At 43.4% G+C, this 9,886-nt stretch overlaps 1 pseudogene; it reads right to left on the bottom strand.

Moving 5' to 3' along the window:
• Nucleotides 1–8,304: 8,304 nt before the first annotated feature.
• LOC112974507 lies at nt 8,305–9,669 on the bottom strand (annotated as a pseudogene).
• Nucleotides 9,670–9,886: the final 217 nt, after the last annotated feature.

Here is a 9,886-nt window from a genome sequence, read left to right as displayed (position 1 = left end):
GGACCATTCTTGAGCTTGGAGGAGGTGATCCTTGAATATCAACCAGGTTTCTTGGACCCCTCTTCCTTCTAGAGACCTATCACATGGGATTCTTCCCAGCCAGYCCCTGAAGGGGCCAAAGTCTGCTCTCCTGAAGTCCAGGGTTGTGATCTAGTTCTTTGCCCTATTCCCTCCTCACAGGACCCTGAACCCCACCATCTGATGGTCACTGCAGCTAAGGTTGCCCCCAACCTTCATGTCTTCAGCCAGCCCTTCCTTGTTTGTAARTATGAGGTCCAGCAGRGCACCTCTCCTCATTGCCTCCTCTATCAACCCTTTCAGGAAGTTATCATCAGTGCTCTCCAGGAACCTCTTGATTGCTTGTGCCCTGCTGTGTTGTCCCTCCAGCAGATATCAGGGTGGTTGAAGTCGCCCATGAGGACCAAGGCCTGCAAACATGAGGCTACTTCCAGCTGTCTGTAGAAGGCCTCATCTACTACTTCTTCCTGATCAGCTGCTCTATAGCAAATACCCACAACAGTGTCACCCATGTTAGTTTGTCCCTTCATCCTTACCCATAAGCTCTCAGTCAGCCCATCRTCCTCCCTTAGGCTCCATACATTCCAGCGGCTCTCTCACATAAAGAGCGACTCCTCATCCTCACCTTCCTGGCCTGTCCTTCCTACAGCCATCTATTGCAGCATTCCATTCATGCAAGCAATCTCACCTAGTGTCCATAATTGCAATGAGATCATAGACTTGCAGCTGTACACATATCTCTATTTCCTCCTGTTTATTCTCCATGCTACATGCATTTGTGTACAGGCACTTGAGAGAGGCATGCGAGTATGACGATTTCCAAGAAGGAGTGCTAGAGGTTTACCCACAGTATTGTCAACAAACATTGTGAGGCTAGCAGAAATCCATGTTTTGCTCATTATTGCTTGCATCATCATGTCTGACCATGAACTGCAATGTTCCTAAAGGAACAAATATAATTTCCTTGTTGAAGCTGCTACATACCTTTTACCTAATTAAGCTTTTCCAAGCCATCGGCTCTTCAACTCTAACTGGCCAGATTAACTGAGAAGATACCCAGGACACATCCACAGCAGGATGGTAACAAAGGCTATATAACTGTATAGAAGAGATGAGAGCAGATCTTCAGATTCTGTGCAAAAGGAAAAATTCATTTTGGAAACCAGTAGGTTTCTGCATAGCAAGCTCAATTCCCAGGACTCAAAATCATGTACCTGAAGTGTTATCTTGAAGGCTATGAAGGAAGTAGAAATGGGGAAAACATCTGTATTTCTTAAGGGGCCTATGGAAATCACAGTTTCTTCATTTATACAGCTCCAAGGTGAGACCCAGGATAAAGGGAACATGCAATATTCAGTGCATTGACATTCTCTTGTGGGCTGATGAAACTGCATAAACACTGTGAGGCTAGCAGAAATCCATGTTTTGCTCATTCAGTCACTTAATCTCAAATACCATGCCATGGTTTAACTGAAGAGCTAAAGGGTGCATCCATCTTTTTTCTTTCTTTTTCTAAAGCCAGTCTACAAAACAAACAAACAAACCCCAGCAGAACACACCCTTCATTGAAGTCACATATATATTTTGATATTTAAAATATTTTTCTGGGATCCTGCGGTGAATCATATGAGGTGAAGGAGAAATAAAATTTTGATTTTCTACATCCTTCAAGAAGACTAAGAAGCAGTAGTTATAGAGAAAAAGGAAAAGTTACATCTTGTTAAAAGCACAATTCTTTTGCAAGACATGCAATAAGGCACTTCTTTTCCAAGTGTAGTTTCAGCATATGAAGCCTCAGTAGAGCCTCCACAGCATCCAAGAATGCAGCAAAAGCCCATCAACAGCAGATTTAAGATGCCCCAGTTCACAGCATTCCCATAGTGCTAGGCAACTTCCACTCAGCACTCTAACTTTAGGTAGTTTCTATTTCTTTATTCTTTCCTCCATTCTTTAGATTTCAAGATCCCTACAGCAGCCCTCAGGTCTCCCTACATATGGCAGTGGGAACCTGGATACTTAGGTTATACTTCCAGATTGTGTTCCAGTTAGCCATGAAGCACCTCATCTTCACTTCAAACTTCTATTTCCCTGGAAGGTATGGCCAGTAYAGAGGGAGAACAAAGTAACCTCCCCTGTGGGTACCCTTCCAACATCAAACAAACCACAAAGCAGTTCAAGGAACAGCTACGCTTTCCCCAACAGCAACTGGTACCGTTGAACAGCAGCCCTCAGCAGGCTCTTTCAAGCTCTTTCCCTTACAGCCTAACACAAGCCAAAGCCAGCCACCTGATCTAGCAAACCAACCACCTCTCTGCTCCAGGGCCTGCCATGGAGCAAGCTTTTCTCCTTCAGCCTCCTGGCTGAAACTCAGCCAGCTCTTCAAAGCACAGAGCATGAAAGCCCACAGTAGTAGTATGATTAGTGAGGAACTATCTGAAGCAAGGAAAGGGGAAAACACAGAAAGCAATTTCCCAGGACTGAGGTGGGGGCAAGAGAAGGTTAGAGAAAGGGAGAGGGAGGAAAAGACAGATCAACTACTAAAAGGATATATAGAAACCATCTTTCCACTTTCCAGCTAAATTCCATAATCAAATAAGGCTGGCTGGYTCATGTTAGGTGCCTAAATGGGGACAGACTACCCTTTTGCACTGTACAAAGGGTCTCAGAATTACTGTTCATTCTCTTAATACATCTGCTATTCAATTTCATCTCACTGCTGAGGAATTTATCCTGGAGGTTTGGAGGATTTTTTTTTCTTTTTATAAGATTTTCCCTATCACAAATAGAAGTATATTGTATACTTTACAACATATGGCAATAAGTTTTCTCTTCTCATCTTCTGTATTCCTTTCTCCAGGTATTTTTCTGACCCATCTGTTTGCTGGAGTCTCTTTTTTATTATTTTTCTGGCTGAAGCAGTGAAACTGCTGTGACCAAGAAAATATCCAAATCAGTAACAACAATTAAGAGCAGCTTTCAACTAAGTGGCTATCGGGGAGAACTGGTTCCTGAAATGACTGCCCACATGATACAGAARAAATAGTTGTACCTAGTGTAGAATGGGGAGTGGTTGTATAACATGAATGCTATTGATGTATGGGGTTTTTGGAAAATATCATGGGTATTTTGGTTCCATACTCATAAATAATGTGACCTTTAATATTATTTTATTAATAGCTRTGTAATATATATCAAGATCTTTCATTTTTTGATTTAATTTTAAATAAAGTTAAAATAAATTTAAATAAAAATGTCTCATTCTGTAGTAATCTCTAGAATGCATTCAGGCCAAGGGTCTTTGTTACAGAGGCTGGGCCACTGCATTCTTCTTTCTCCATAACCATTTCTAAAATACCCCAAAGAAAAATATAGTGACTTTGTTTAATGAGTTATTAATTTATTACCATGATATATAATATGTTAATATTGCAACTCATCCCAATATTTGTAACAGGAGAATAACAGAGATTCTTTACAAAAGAAATGTGTTTTATCTGGAAACAGCTGTGCTGAAAATCTTATCTTTGAAAGAATTCCAAAGCAACTCTGTTACAAGAGCACTCACTGGCAGTAACTAGAGGCTTAGATTTGCAATGTGTCTTCCATACACCATCCTGTTTTCCCCTTAGGAGAAGACTTAAAAGTGATTGTGGGAACAGCAAGGGAAAAAACAATTAAGATTTTGGAAGAAGTTCTGTGCTAGTATTGTAGAGCACAGTACTCTATAGTCTTGTCTCACAAGGCAGTTACAAGCTGGTACCACTGATATTCTCAGGTATAAAAGCCTCAAAAAAAAAAAAGTATCTGGCATTATGCTGGCATATTTTGCTTTTGGTTCTGCTGACATACAGTAGTACTGTAGCGTATTTCAGTTGTATGTGAATTTCATACCAATGAGATTCACTTTGTCAGCCTTAGCTATTGAAGTCCAGTATTTAGCCACAAAGCTGGTAGGGAAGCAACAGCAAGGTTGTGGTAATTCCCTACATCACTTCCTTCCATCCCTGAAGAAATGGAAACAAAATTCACTTTTCAGTTCCATCATTTCTTATCCTATCTGTTCTGAGATTGGCGAGAGGACAAGGACTGACTGCTAATGATTTGACTGAAACTATCAAGAATAGTTACAAACAAATTATAGCTGTCTCAATTACTTATTACTACTGAATGTTTAACAAAGAAGCAAAGAACTCTGCTGCCCAATAACTAACATATGGGCCATAAATATGTAGAGTCACTGCACACGCACAGAAAGCAACACATGGAAACCTAAGACATTTAATTTTGAAAATGTGGAAACAGAGCACCTGGACTGTGACATACGTTCAGCATTTTTTAAGTAATTAGGACCAGTTTGATGAAGCAGACAAGATTTTTAGAGTTTTTTGGTAAAATTAATTCACATGTTCCACAAGATGTATTTTGGCTGAAAAATATCTTCTTGCACTAATCTTATAAAAAATTGCATATAACAGTCAAATTCTTCAATATTTGCTTCACTTAAATGTCTTTATTGTTTATTTTGATATAGTTAAATAATTTAAATTTTTCTCTCCTTTGAAGTCAGCTAATACACAAAATTAACCTGAATATTAATAACAACCATTAATTTGAGACAAAGTTTATGGTAATTATTCAGTAGAAAAAAAAGAGAGGTGCTGAAAAAGGTAGTAATTATGGTATGTCATAATCCATCTGAACCTGTAAGACGAACTGGATAGCATCATCAAAGATAGTGAGAGAGAGCTGTAGAGCAAAGCACTCGGTACCAAGGACCCGATGGCATTCAGGGGGTTTATTTTGGGTCTGCCTCTAGTGTAATCCCTTGGATTAGAAGGTGGTACATCTTAGATGCATTCCTGAAGGTCACCTTCAGGCTTCACTCTAAGAAGCTGCTAAAAGTGCTAGTACACATAAACCCCCAAAATGCCTGTTTCTGTTGCAAGTGGCACACTATGGAATGACATAGCTCGAATTTGCATCCAGACTACCCTAATTTTCCAAAGCAAACAACCAGATTTACACTTAATTAGACTGTGGGCAGCCATCTTAGCCTCTGTTTCTAAAGTTGTGAAAATGTACCTTAATCATCTTGTTACTATCCTCTTAGCACATGAATATAATGAGTAATTCCATTTCTGTAGTAACTCTTCACCAAGCTTATTAATATCCTCTACAAAATACAACCATTACCATTTACCTTACAGTATTAGATGTTCTGAATTATCCCATCATATGCCACTGAGGTTGCAATCTATCTGCATGATGTCATGTAAACCATGGTACATATACTTTCGCATTGCACTCTGCAGCAAATGAATTTATAATATATGGCTTCTTCAGATCAAAAGACCCTTTAAAAGAGAATACAACATGTACATAGACAAGAGATTCCAGTCAGATGAAAAATAGTGTCTGTATGAATAGAAATAGAAACAAATGATAATGTCTGATTAATTTTAGGGTTTTTTAATTATACACTGAGAATTGTTCAGAAGAGTTCTATTAGTGTTAAGGTCTTCACAATTCTCTAAGAAAACATTTTCTTTCAAGTACCAAAATGAACTCTATGAAATAAGCTTGTACTAAAAAGAACAAGGAACCTCACCTTTTAAACTCTTTCAGCACAGAGGTAGTTTCATATAACCTCCATGATAAATGTCATGTAAATTGCTATATTCTTACTGGGACATCATCATTTAATGCCTTTTGGGTCCTGAATGACCTGAATGCCTATTACTTTATAATAACTGCATAGAAATTGAAAGCACTCAAACACTTCAAAAAGGTTTAGGCCTTTGATTATAGGCTCCCAGTGGGAATCCTTAAATTCATGTGGCTTCTTCTTGGAAGTTCTATGAAATGATCTCTGTGTTATACAAGATGAACAATTGAGATACATGCTTTCTGATTCAGTAAGGTACTTGGGGTATGCTTAGGCAAAAGTAAACRAGGATTTCCACTCTTTAGATATTTGGCTAGGCTCTTCCTCCTTGATCCTGTGCAAATATGCATATGCACATTATTCTTCTACTTCTTAGTAATTCCAAGTTTATTTTTCATTAATTTCATTAGCAAACGCACATATACCCATATATTAGCATTTAACATCTTCCGTGGTATGAAATAAAGGAAAAGAGTGCAATGTATTGCACTGCAGTAAACATATAAAAATTAGAAGTACTGTGATTTCTTTTTTTTTTTTAAAGAACCTTGCCTTTGGAAGAGTGCAGGCATGCAAGAATGTAGCTATGGAGATCAGGAACAAGGAAATCATTTGCATATTTAAAGGCATTTTTATTCAAAGTGCGCTATACTTTTCCTTTTAACTTCCTCCACAAGAACTGAGGYATTGAACACTTTGCAAGTCAGGCCATGAGACACTTAAAAGATTTGTATCAACCCTGTTGCCACCAGTATATAGGACCAAACTTAACAGGAGATATAAAATATTGCTTTGAGACRAGAATAAAACATTCTTTTGGGGTATTCTGTATAGCAGTATATACTTGAGCATCATATGCAAACCATGATCTTGAGCATTCAAACAAGGTATACAGCTAAACTACATAAAGTATTTTCCATGCACAGCTGCTGTTTGGAATGGATAACTATGGATTCTAAAATTTTGCAAAATTCATATAAGTCCACAATTTTGTTTTTTTTTTCATGAAGAATAATATATGTTGTATATATGTGTACTTAGAGGGGGGTGATATTAATTATACAGAAATGATTGCACCTGAAAAGAAAAACACTTAGGGATAGCTCCAAAACTAATAATTTTAGAAATGAAAACCATAAGTGATGGGGTTTCCAAATAGAAAAATCATTTCATGAAGAATACAACAGTCCTATGATGTTCAGAATTACTGTTCTGAGGAGTAATTCACTCATGTTACCATTTCTATGCCAAAGCATGATGCTGGAAAAAGAATTAATGCCAGCTTAAGTTTCTGAGATTCTGCTCAAAGTTCTCTTCTTAGCTTGGATCTATAAGAAAATCCAGTAGTACATATTCTCAGTTAACAATTAAGGTTGAATCTTAATGTATAGTGAAACTGTGAGAATTCTCTAATTGATTTCAGTTGGCTGTGAATAGGTTTCTAAGTGAGGACATTCTGCAAACTGAACAATATGCTCCAAAATTGCTGTGGTGGACAACAAAAGCTCTTTAACAAGACTCACTGCAAGTCAGACTTCGTAGCATCTTSCCTAAACAATTTCAATACAGAAGTATCATGGTAATCTTTTCCTTTGGAATTATTCCTTTAGGCCATGAAAAAAATACCTTGACACTAGTTAGGCCAAAGATCTACTAAAGCCCCACATTAGCATGTCAAATAATATTGTCTTGGACAACTAAACCCCTCTGCTAACACTGTTCACTAGTAGTTCCACTGTAAGATCTCCATGGGTAGTGTCTGCCTTTCTATTCTTCTTTTATCCATACCTGACAATGTACTTCATGACTGGGGCTCTAAGTCACTACAGAAATACATATAATGATCAAATAATACTAGTAGTACCAATTCCCTCCACACTAAAGAAGGAAGAGTACCAGAAGTCTGCAGAAGGAACAGTGAGAGGGCAAAGAATAACCTCACCACAGCAGCCCAGCCTCTCTCCATCCATTCAGTGCTTAAATACCTAGACCTATCTCTTCCCAGGAAAAGACAACAGCTGGACAACAGCACTGCACAGGCTGCATTCTTCTACCACTCAGGTCATCAGAATCCACAATAATAAATTATTTAGAAAGTAAACAGGTAACTGCCTACATGGACTCATACAAGTGTTATCGCTTTTCTAATTAACCAGTTTAATGGATATTCCTCTAATATCTCTCTGTATACAGGCCTATTAGTTGCTTTTTTTAGTGTGATTCTGCTTCATTATTTTGACTCCACAGTAACTGTCGGAGGACGCCGGAGTGGGAGGTGGGCCCGGAGTAACGACGGAGTCTCAATATGAGTATGATCGTTCTCCGGGTGCACTTCCGCGTTTGCCTCAGAGCTCGGACCGGTCGGCTCTGAGGAAACTTCCGCCTTCTGGGATGGAGCTGGCAAAGATGCCGGCAGCGTTTCCCCCCCATTTTTTTTTTTTCCGTGTTTCCAGACCTTTATTAACCGGCGGGGGCCGCACGTCGCCCCCCATCCACCGCCAGCTGTGCGGCGCCCCCCATCCGTCACAGCGGTTCCCTCCCGTCCACCACGCTGGTGCCTGGGGCCCCCCATCCGTGGCCGGCTGCCGCCTCCCGCCCGTGGCCCCCGTGGGGGCCGTGTGCTACCCCCAGTTGATGGGCTCGTCCTCGGGGCCCAGCTGCAGCGTCTTGGTGACGACGCCGGTGCCAATGGTGTGGGAGCCGTCGCACAGGGTGAAGCGCTGGCCCTGCTCCAGCACCATGGGCTGCCGCAGGATGAGGCTCAGCTGCGTGTCCTCGCCCGGCATCACCATCTCCTTCTCCGGCAGCAGCAGCACGCGGCAGGTGATGTCCCAGGTGTGGGAGAACATCACGGGCATGTAGTGCGCCACGAAGGGCTTGTGCCGCCCCCCCTCCTGGAGGCCGAGGATGTAAACCTGCGCCTCCACCTTCTGGTGTGCCTGCAGCGAGCCGGGCTTGCCCATGACCATGCCGCGGCGCACGTCCTCCCGCTTGAGCCCCCGCAGCAGCGCCCCCAGGTTGTCCCCGGCCTCCGCCCGCTCCAGGCTCTTGTGGAACATCTCGATGCCTGTCACCACCGTCCGCAGGTTGCGGTTGTAGCCCAGGAACTCGCACTCGTCGCCCTTGCGGCGCTCCAGTGTCCCCGTCACCACTGTGCCGCGGCCAGGGATGGAGTGGACGAACTCGACAGGCAGCAGGAAGGGCTTGTCGAGGTCGCGGACGGGCAGCGGGATGTGGGTGTCGATGGCCTCCAGCAGCTTCAGCACCGAGTTCAGCCCCAGCTCGGGCTCCCGCTGCTCCAGGGCGCAGAGGGCGGAGCCCACAATGACGGGCGTCCTCTCCCCGTCGTAGCCGAACTCGGTGAGCAGCTCCCGGACCTCGAGCTCCACCAGATCCAGCACCTCCTGGTCTGGCACCGCATCCGCCTTGTTCACGTACACCACCATGTGCTGCACCCCCACCTGCTTGGCCAGCAGCAAGTGCTCCCGGGTCTGCGGCATTTGCCCGTCGGTTGCGGCCACCACCAGGATGCAGCCGTCGAGAGGGGCCGTGCCTGTGATCATGTTCTTGACATAGTCAGCGTGGCCGGGGCAGTCGGTGTGGGCGTAGTGGTGGTTGGCGGTGGCGTACTCCACATGGGCCGCGTTGATGGTGATGCCACGGGCCCGCTCCTCCGGCGCGTTGTCGATCTCCTCGTAGCGCTTGAACTGGGCGCTGCCCGACTCCGACAGGATCTTGGTGATGGCAGCGGTCAGCGTGGTCTTGCCATGGTCCACGTGCCCGATGGTGCCCACGTTGACGTGGGGCTTGTCCCGCACGTAGGTCTTCTTAGCCTCGACCGCGAGGCCGCGCTGGGGGTGGGGGCCCGGGGGGGCCATGCCCAGGGCTCCCAGCAGGAGCCACGACAGGTGGCTCTGGAGACCGGCGGGTCCGCCCCGGGCCCCGCGCAGCAGCACTGCGGGCAGCGCCATGTTGCACCTCCTTCCCCCGCCCTCTCCGGGCCYGGAGTAACGACGGAGTCTCAATATGAGTATGATCGTTCTCCGGGCCTGCCTCCCACTCCGGTGTCCTCCGACAAGTAACCTCTACAATGGCATACCATTACTATTCTCAAAGCACATAAATCTGTCTTTAATATTTGCAATTATAGTGCTTAGAGAAAATACATACTTATAACACTAATCCAGGGTCAAAAGCTAAGAG

The sequence above is a fragment of the Apteryx rowi genome, unplaced genomic scaffold (genome assembly GCF_003343035.1).
Source record: "Apteryx rowi isolate R43461 unplaced genomic scaffold, aptRow1 scaffold_607, whole genome shotgun sequence".
Taxonomy (NCBI): Eukaryota; Metazoa; Chordata; class Aves; order Apterygiformes; family Apterygidae; genus Apteryx; species Apteryx rowi.
The sequence above is the reverse complement of the archived record's forward strand: the minus strand, read 5'-3'. Positions and strand labels throughout refer to the sequence as shown.